Raw genomic sequence first — 10,198 nt, 5'->3', positions numbered from 1 at the left:
CACGCTTAACAAAAGAATGCTCAATATTGGAAAATTCTAAGAAAATCCTTTGTATGCAAGGATGCATATGAATAAACTTTCTTTGAAGTTCAACTATAAGCAAGGATATAGCATCCGCAAGACTACTAGTTCCATGAAGAATATATCCACCCATAGTGGGCAAAGCACCGGCACAAGTAAAGAAATCTTGAATAATGATACGTCTCTATCGTATCTACTTTTCCAAACACTTTTGCCCTTGTTTTGGACTCTAACTTGTATGATTTGAATGGAACTAACCCGGACTGACGCTGTTTTCAGCAGAATTGCCATGGTGTTGTTTTATGTGCAGAAAACAAAAGTTCTTGGAACGTCCTGAAACTCCACGTAATATATTAGAATAAATAATAAAAAATCATCACCAAAGATGAAGACCAGGGGGCCCACACCCTATCCACGAGGGTGGGGGGCGCCCCCCCCCCCCCCCTTGGCGCGCCCCCCTACCTCGTGGGCCCCCTGGTGGCCCTCCGACGCCAACTCTAACTCCATATATTGGCTTTCCGGGAGAAAAAATCAAAGAGAAGAAATCATCGCGTTTTACGATACGGAGCCGCCACCAAGCCCTAATCTCTCTTGGGAGGGCTGATCTGGAGTCCGTTCGGGGCTCCGGAGAGGGGGATTCGTCGCCGTCGTCATCATCAACCATCCTCCATCACCAATTTCATGATGCTCACCGTCGTGCGTGAGTAATTCCATCGTAGGCTTGCTGGTCGGTGATGGGTTGGATGGGATTTATCATGTAATCGAGTTAGTTTTGTTAGGGTTTGATCCCTAGTATCCACTATGTTCTGAGATTGATGTTGCTATGACTTTGCTATGCTTAATGCTTGTCACTAGGGCCCGAGTGCCATGATTTCAGATCTGAACCTATTATGTTTTCATGAATATATGTGAGTTCTTGATCCTATCTTGCAAGTCTATAGTCACCTACTATGTGTTATGATCCGGCAACCCCGAAGTGACAATAATCGGAACCACTCCCGGTGATGACCATAGTTTGAGGAGTTCATGTATTCACTATGTGCTAATGCTTTGTTCCGGTTCTCTATTAAAAGGAGGCATTAATATCCCTTAGTTTCCAATAGGACCCCGCTGCCATGGGAGGGTAGGACAAAAGATGTCATGCAAGTTCTTTTCCATAAGCACGTATGACTATATTCGGAATACATGCCTACATTACATTGATGAACTGGAGCTAGTTCTGTGTCACCCTATGTTATGACTGTTACATGATGAACCACATCCGGCATAATTATCCATCATTGATCCGGTGCCTACGAGTTTTCCATATACTGGTTCTCGCTCATTTACTTTTCCGTTGTTACTGTTACAATCACTACAAAATACCAAAAACATTAATTTTGCTGTCTTTACTTTTGTTACCATTACCACCACTATCATATTACTTTGCTACTAAACACCTTGCTGCAGATACTAAGTTTCCAGGTGTGGTTGAATTGACAACTCAGCTGCTAATACTTGAGAATATTCTTTGGCTCCCCTTGTGTCGAATCAATAAATTTGGGTTGAATACTCTACCCTCGAAAACTGTTGCGATCCCCTATACTTGTGGGTTATCAAGACCTTTTTCTGGCGCCGTTGCCGGGGAGCATAGCTCTATTCTTTGAGTCACTTGGGATTTATATCTGCTGGACACTATGAAGAACTTGAAAGACGCTAAGACCAAGATTTTACTCTCAACTACGAGGGGAGGTAAGGAACTGTCATCTAGCTCTGCACTAGATTCTCCTTCTGTTATGAGTAAGCTTGCGACACCTAAACCTGCTACTGCTATGAATTCTGATATGTCGCATGTTATTGATGATGCCACTTCTGCTATGCATGATACTTGTGATGAAACCACTTCTATGCTTGATACTACTGTGCCCCTTGGTGAATTTCTTGATGAGCAAATTGCTAGGTCTAGAGAAAGAGAAATTATTACACCTGAATACAATGATGAGAGTGATGATGAAAATATGCCTCCTATCCCTGAAGGTTATCTTTTTGATGCAGAATCTTCTACCGCTATTTTTGCTTGCCAGGATAGATATGAACTTAAGAGGTTGCTAGTTAAATGGAGTAAAGAATCTCTTAGAGATAGAATGAGACCCGACCCTGCTTTTGCTACTTCACCTATTTGTGTTCCTGATAAGGATTATTATGATTTTTCTGTTGATCCAGATATAATTACTTTGGTTGAATCCGATCCTTTCTATGGCTATGAATCTCAAACTGTTGTGGCACATCTTACTAAGTTGAATGATATAGCTGCCCTGTTTACTAATAATGAGAGATCACGCTATCTTTATTTACTCAAAATATTTCCGTTCTCATTAAAGGGTGATGCTAAGATATGGTTTAATTCTCTTGATCCTGGTTGTGTGCAAAGTCACCAGGATATGATTTATTACTTCTCTGCTAAATATTTTCCTGCTCATAAGAAACAAGCAGCCTTGAGGGAAATATATAACTTTGTGCAAATTGAAGAAGAGAGTCTCCCACAAGCTTGGGGGAGGCTTCTCAAGTTACTTAATGCTTTGCCTGATCATCCTCTTAAGAAACCTGAAATACTTGATATCTTTTATAATGGACTAACCGATGCTTCTAGAGATTACCTGGATAGTTGTGCTGGTTCTCTTTTTAGGGAAAGAACACCGGATGAAGCGGAAATTCTATTGAACAATATGTTAACAAATGAAAATAATTGGTCACCTCCCGAGCCAGCTCCTGAGCCAATTTCTGAGCCAATTATTGAGCCTAATCCTAAACCAACTCCGAAGAAGAGAGGTGTTTTATTTCTCAGTCCTGAAGATATGCAAGAGGCAAAGAAATCTATGAAAGAGAAAGGTATTAAAACTAAAGATGTTAAGAATTTACCTCCTATTGAAGAAATACATGGTCTTAATTTACCGCCTGTTGAAGAAGTATATGATCTCAATTACTTATTTACTGAAGAACCTCCCGATATCCCGACACAGGTAGTAAAGGTAAATTCTCTCTATAGATATGATAAAGCTGAAGTCCCTCCTACTAAAATTGCTAGTCAGTGCTTGGATGAGTTTGATAACTTTATGTTTAAGCAAGATGACTTTAATGCTTATTTTGGTAGACAATTAAAACAAGATGCCTTTATGATTAAACGCTTGGGTGATTATATGGCTGATATTAGAGGTGAACTTAAACTTGTTAGCAAACATGCTTCTATGGTTACCACTCAAGTAGAACAAGTACTTAAAGCTCAAAAAGAAGCGCTTGATGAAATGAATAGTAAGAAAAACGATTATGCTGTTAGAATGGCTACTAGAACTGGTAGAATGACTCAGGAACCTTTGTATCCTGAAGGCCACCCTAAGAGAATCGAGCAAGATTCTCAGAGAAATGATATTGATGTGCCTAGTTCTTCTAAAAGGAAGAAAAATAAAAATGATAGGACTTTGCAAACTTCTAGTGAACCTATCGCTGAGCCACCTGAGAATCCAAATGATACTTCTATTTCTGATGCTGAAACACAATCAGGTGATGAACGTGAACCCAGTGATAATGTTAATGATAATTTTCATGTTGATGCTCAACCTAGTAATGATAATGATGTAGAAGCCGAACCTGCTGTTGATCTTGATAACCCACAATCAAGGAATCAGCGCTATGACAAAAGAGACTTTGTTGCTAGGAAACATGGTAAAGAAAGGGAACCATGGGTTCAAAAACCCATGCCTTTTCCCCCGAAACCATCCAAGAAAAAGGATGATGAGGAATTTGAGCGCTTTGCTGAAATGATTAGACCTATCTTTTTGCGTATGCGATTAACTGATGTGCTCAAAACAAGTCCTTATTCTAAGTATATGAAGGATATTATTACTAATAAAAGAAAGATACCTGAAGCTGAAATTTCCACCATGCTTGCGAATTATACTTTTAAGGGTGGAATACCAAAGAAACTTGGAGATCCCGGAGTACCTACTATACCATGCTCCATTAAGAGAAATTATGTCAAAACCGCTTTGTATGATCTTGGAGCCGGTGTTAGTGTTATGCCTCTCTCTTTATATCGTAGACTTGACTTGAATATGTTGACACCTACTGAAATATCTTTGCAAATGGCTAATAAATCAACTGCTATACCTGTCGGTATTTGTGAGGATGTGCATGTTGTGGTTGCAAACGTTACTATTTTAACGGACTTTGTTATTCTTGATATTCCTGAGGATGATAGTATGTCTATTATTCTTGGAAGATCATTCCTTAATACTGCAGGGGCTGTTATTGATTGCAACAAAGGCAATGTTACTTTTCATGTTAATGGCAATGAGCACATAGTACACTTTCTGAGGAAACAACCTCAGGTTCATAGTATCAACTCTATTGGAAAAATTCCATCGATTATATTTGGAGGTTTTGAATTTCCTCTCCCTACTGTCAAGAAAAAATATGATATACTTATTGTTAGGGATTTTCATATCCCCGTTGAGGTAACTTAGTGCTATTCGAAATTTCTCCGGTTCCGTGTTAATCGGAATGAGCTCGTTAACAAGACTTGATCAACCTTGTTAGTGGATTCATTTTGATGATCACGAGATGGATGAAACTAGAAGCACAACCTTCTGTACCCTCTTTATATTTTCTGTTATTTAGTAGAAATAAAGTAAAATAGTACTTCTCTGTCTGTCTCCCGGCTTATCCGTGCAATATAAAAAATTTCCCGAAAATAAAAGTCCTCAGAATTCCATGCCAATTTAATATGGTTTTTACGGGAATATTTAAGAATTTACTGTGCAAAAATCACCGCGGGGGGAGCTGCCACCTAGCCATGAGGGTGGAGGGCGCGCCCTACCTCCCTGGGCACGCCCCCTGCCTCGTGGTCCCACGGTGGCCCTCCTCCACTTATTCCTACACCCATCTTCTTCCTCTATCTCACACAAACACGAAAAACCAACTCAAGCACGATTTTTGATCTCCTTTCTCAAAGCACCTCTCGCAAAACTGCTTGGGGAGATTGTTCCTTTGTATGTGACTCCTCCATTGGTCCAATTAGTTTTTGTTCTAGTGCTTTATCCATGGCAAATTTGTGCTGCGTAGGTGACCACGATTCTTGAGCTTGCATGTCTAATTTATATGGTTCCAAGTAGTTCCAATGCTTTATATAGGCTCTAGGCACTTGCAGGAGATGTTGCTATCAATTTTATCGAAGTTGGTTCACTTTTATTTGAAGTTACTAAAAATTTCAGATTGTTTCAGAATTAAGAGATTTTTGAGGGGCTCGTCGAGCCGAAGTGCTAAGGAAAAACAAAAGGAAGAAGAACAGAAGCCCAAATTTAATTTGCCTCGCACCGCGGAGGTCCGGCCGTGTGAATGGCCTTCTGATGACTTCTTGAGGAGAGTCGGGATTTATGAAGATTTCTATTTATTAATTGAGAATGCTGGCCTCACCGACTTCCTCCGCGACCAACGTCATCAGTATATCTTACTCACAAATACTTTTGTTCAAAATTTCTACTTTTTCCCTAAGAGTTCACCTCCATCGGTAGAATTTCATTTATATGACATTGTTAAGAGGATGTCATTAGCTGAATTTTGCGAGGTTTGCAAAATACACTTTGAGGGTACCTTGGATGAACCACACCGTAATGAAGTAGAAGCTTTTATTAACACTATCACGGTGGGAGAAACCAGGAAGGTTTCTGATGCAAGAATCACTAGCATACATTTTCCTTTTTTATGCTACTTTGCCTTATTTGCTAGTCGTTACCTGATAGGTCGCGGAAACTATGGAAACCTTAGTATTCCTGATGTTATCATTTTGTTCCATGGTTTATATCAAAATAACTCTGTTAGTATGGGTGGAATTGTTGCTAGGCGGTTAAGTCTAAACCGTACTAAAGGCCCCATCTTTGGAGTTATTTATGCCTCACGCCTAGCTGAACATTTTGAAATACCTATTAGGCATGAGGAGGAAGAGGAAACATCGCTGCCTCATGCTTATTTAGATTATAGGAGTATGCTAGCGCATGATTTCCTTATTAAGAGTCGTGAAGGGGAACTCAAATAAAAATTGTACTTTGATAAACATCACCCTGAGATTATTACTTTGCCTGCTCCCTCTTTGTTTAACTTGTCTGCAGGTCCTCACATCGTTCCGTGGGCGGCCATTCAAACCTATCAAAATCCTGCACCCACCCTAGAACCGGAGCCACAAGATGAGCCTCCACGACTATCCGTTTATTCTTGGGATCCAGAGGAGGCTGCCAGCCAATGGCAGCCGGAGCCTTCTTCGTCACAGTATGACCCCAGCTTCACTTATGGGTATCCGCCAGGTCATCCCTGGCAATAGACCAACTTAGGCCAAAAGCCTAAGCTTGGGGGAGGACGTATTTCCCACCGACATTACATTCATGTTCACACACACTCATTGCTAGATGTCGGTGTTCATACTCTTTCACTGTAATATCCATGCTAGTTTATTTTCTTTTTCCTGCTTTCTTCTTGTGTGTTTAATAAACCTTAAGAAAAACCAAAAAAATTAGTAGTAGTTTATTTCCTTGCTGTAGTAATTAAGAAGAAAACCCAAAAATATTTCCCGTTCTTCTTTTGCTTGTTGGGAGCTTTCCCATGTAAATAGTTTTTCTTTTCTTTTCTTTGGAGGTCAGTAGGAGAAGACCATGATTAAATTGTTGAAGTGGCTCTTATATGCATGATTGATTATTTAACTTAGAGCCCATATTACTTGTCTTCTCCTGGTTACTGAATGCTTGCAGATTCCAGCTTAGTCCAGTGCACGTGCACTCTTATTATTATTCACATCGTTCGGTCGTGCAACTGAAAGGCAATAAGGATGATATATGATGGACTTATTGGGATGAGAAAAGCTGGTATGAACTCAACCTATCTTGTTTTTGTAAATATGATGATTCATCGTTCCTGGGTTAGCTATTATGAAGTAAGCATATTTGCAATGACATTTACAGATTATAGTTGCTTGTGCCATGCTTGATTAGCTATGAGTTATAATGGTTTACCTTGCGTGCCAACATGTTATTAGAATGATTATGATGTGGTATGATGGGATGGTATCCTCCTTTAAATGAATTGAGTGACTAGACTTGGCGCATGTTCACGCATGTAGTTGAATCAAATCAACATGGCCTTCATGATATTTATGTTCATGGTGGATTATATCCTACTCATGCTTGTATTCGGTGTAAATTAATTTTGATGCATGTTTATGACTGTTGTCGCTCTCCCAGTTGGTCGCTTCCCAGTCTTTTGCTAGCCTTCACCTGTACTAAGCGGGAATACTGCTTGTGCATCCAAACTCCTTAAAACCCCAAAGTTGTTCCATATGAGTCCACTATACCTTCCTATATGCGGTATTTACCTGCCATTCCAAGTAAATTTGTATGTGCCAAACTCCAAACCTTCAAATGAAATTTTGTTTTGTATGCTCGAGCAGCTCATGTTTCAACTAGGGCTGCCCTTATCTTCCATGTTAGGCAGTTATTCTCAAGAGGAGTGGACTCCGCTCCTCATTCACGAGAAAAACTGAGCTCTGGCACCTCTACAAATCCCTGCTTCCCTCTGCAAAGGGCCTATCTATTTACTTTTATGTTGAGTCATCGCCCTTCCTATTAAAAAAGCACCCACTAGAGAGCGCACTGTCATTTGCATTCATTATTATTGGTTTATTTCGGGTATGACTTGACTAGATCTGTTTTACCATGAATTACAATGTTCAGTCAGTCCTTGATCTTTGAAGGTGCTCTGCATTTATGTTTTGCGGTCTCAGAAAGGGCTAGCGAGATACCATTTCGTTATATCATGTTATGATTATTTTGAGAAAGTGTTGTCATCCGAGTTCTATTGTTATAGCTCGCTAGCTGATTATGCTATTGATATGAGTAATTGTGAGACCTTTATGTTATTGTTAGTATGGTTAGTCCATAATATTTGCTGAAACTTGAATGCTGGCTTTTCATGTTTACAACAACAAGAGCAAACAGAGTTTGTAAAAGTTTTTCTTTTTCTCTTTCAGTTTGTCAACTGAATTGCTTGAGGACAAGCAAGGGTTTAAGCTTGGGGGAGTTGATACGTCTCCGTCGTATCTACTTTTCCAAACACTTTTGCCCTTGTTTTGGACTCTAACTTGTATGATTTGAATGGAACTAACCCGGACTGACGTCGTTTTCAGCAGAATTGCCATGGTGTTGTTTTATGTGCAGAAAACAAAAGTTCTCGGAACGTCCTGAAACTCGACGGAATATCTTAGAATAAATAATAAAAAATCCTCGCCAAAGATGAAGACCAGGGGGCCCACACCCTGTCCACGAGGGTGGGGGCGCCCCCCTCCCCCTGGGCACGCCCCCCTACCTCGTGGGCCCCCTGGTGGCCCTCTGACGCCAACTCCAACTCCATATATTGGCTTTCGGGGAGAAAAAATCAGAGAGAAGAAATCATCGCGTTTTACGATACGGAGCCGCCGCCAAGCCCTAATCTCTCTCGGGAGGGCCGATCTGGACTCCGTTCGGGGCTCCGGAGAGGGGGATTCATCGCCGTCGTCATCATCAACCATCCTCCATCACCAATTTCATGATGCTCACCGTCGTGCGTGAGTAATTCCATCGTAGGCTTGCTGGTCGGTGATGGGTTGGATGAGATTTATCATGTAATCGAGTTAGTTTTGTTAGGGTTTGATCCCTAGTATCCACTATGTTCTGAGACTGATGTTGCTATGACTTTGCTATGCTTAATGCTTGTCACTAGGGCCCGAGTGCCATGATTTCATATCTGAACCTATTATGTTTTCATGAATATATGTGAGTTCTTGATCCTATCTTGCAAGTCTATAGTCATCTACTATGTGTTATGATCCGGCAACCCCGAAGTGACAATAATCAGAACCACTCCCGGTGATGACCATAGTTTGAGGAGTTCATGTATTCACTATGTGCTAATGCTTTGTTCCGGTTCTCTATTAAAAGGAGGCCTTAATATCCCTTAGTTTCCAATAGGACCCCGCTACCAAGGGAGGGTAGGACAAAAGATGGCATGCAAGTTCTTTTCCATAAGCACGTATGACTATATTCGGAATACATGCCTACATTACATTGATGAACTGGAGCTAGTTCTGTGTCACCCTATGTTATGACTGTTACATGATGAACCACATCGGGCATAATTATCCATCATTGATCTGGTGCCTATGAGTTTTCCATATACTGGTTCTCGCTCATTTACTTTTCCGTTGTTACTGTTACAATCACTACAAAATACCAAAAACATTACTTTTGCTGTCTTTACTTTTGTTACCATTACCACCACTATCATATTACTTTGCTACTAAACACCTTGCTGCAGATACTAAGTTTCCAGGTGTGGTTGAATTGACAATTCAGCTGCTAATACTTGAGAATATTCTTTGGCTCCCCTTGTGTCAAATCAACAAATTTGGGTTGAATACTCTACCCTCGAAAACTGGTGCGATCCCCTATACTTGTGGGTTATCAAATAACACCTTTTCCAATAATATTACCACTACCGATTCGAAACTTTTTAGTATGTAAGATAGTGGGTTCTTCAGTAGGATCATCAAAAGCATCAAAGTTTCCCACGTTATTACTATTGTCCTTATCAATGATAACCTCCCCAGTTTCATACATAGTGGCAGCAAATACCACAAGAAGCAAGCGAAAAAGAGGCGAACGGGAAAAAGAGGGCGAATAGAACGGCAAGGGTGAAGTGGGGGAGAGGAAAACGAGAGGCAAATGGCAAATAATGTAATGTGAGGGATAAGAGATTGTGATGGGTACTTGGTGTGTCTTGAATTGTGCATAGACTCCCCGGCAACGGCGCCAAAAATCCTTCTTGCTACCTCTTGAGCATGCGTTGGTTTTCCCTTGAATAGGAAAGGGTGATGCAGCAAAGTAGTGTAAGTATTTCCCTCAGTTTTTTGAGAACCAAGGTATCAATCCAGTAGGTGGCTACACTCAAATCCCTAGTACCTGCACAAACAAATAAGAACCTTGCAACCAACACGATAAAGGGGTTGTCAATCCCTTTACGGCCACTTGCAAAAGTGAGATCTGATAGAGATAATAAGATAAATATTTTTGGTATTTTTATGATATAGATTGAAAAGTAAAGATTGCAAGATAAAATAGATCGG

The sequence above is a fragment of the Triticum aestivum genome, chromosome 1B (assembly GCF_018294505.1).
Source record: "Triticum aestivum cultivar Chinese Spring chromosome 1B, IWGSC CS RefSeq v2.1, whole genome shotgun sequence".
In the NCBI taxonomy this organism is placed as follows: Eukaryota; Viridiplantae; Streptophyta; class Magnoliopsida; order Poales; family Poaceae; genus Triticum; species Triticum aestivum.
The sequence above is the reverse complement of the archived record's forward strand: the minus strand, read 5'-3'. Positions refer to the sequence as shown.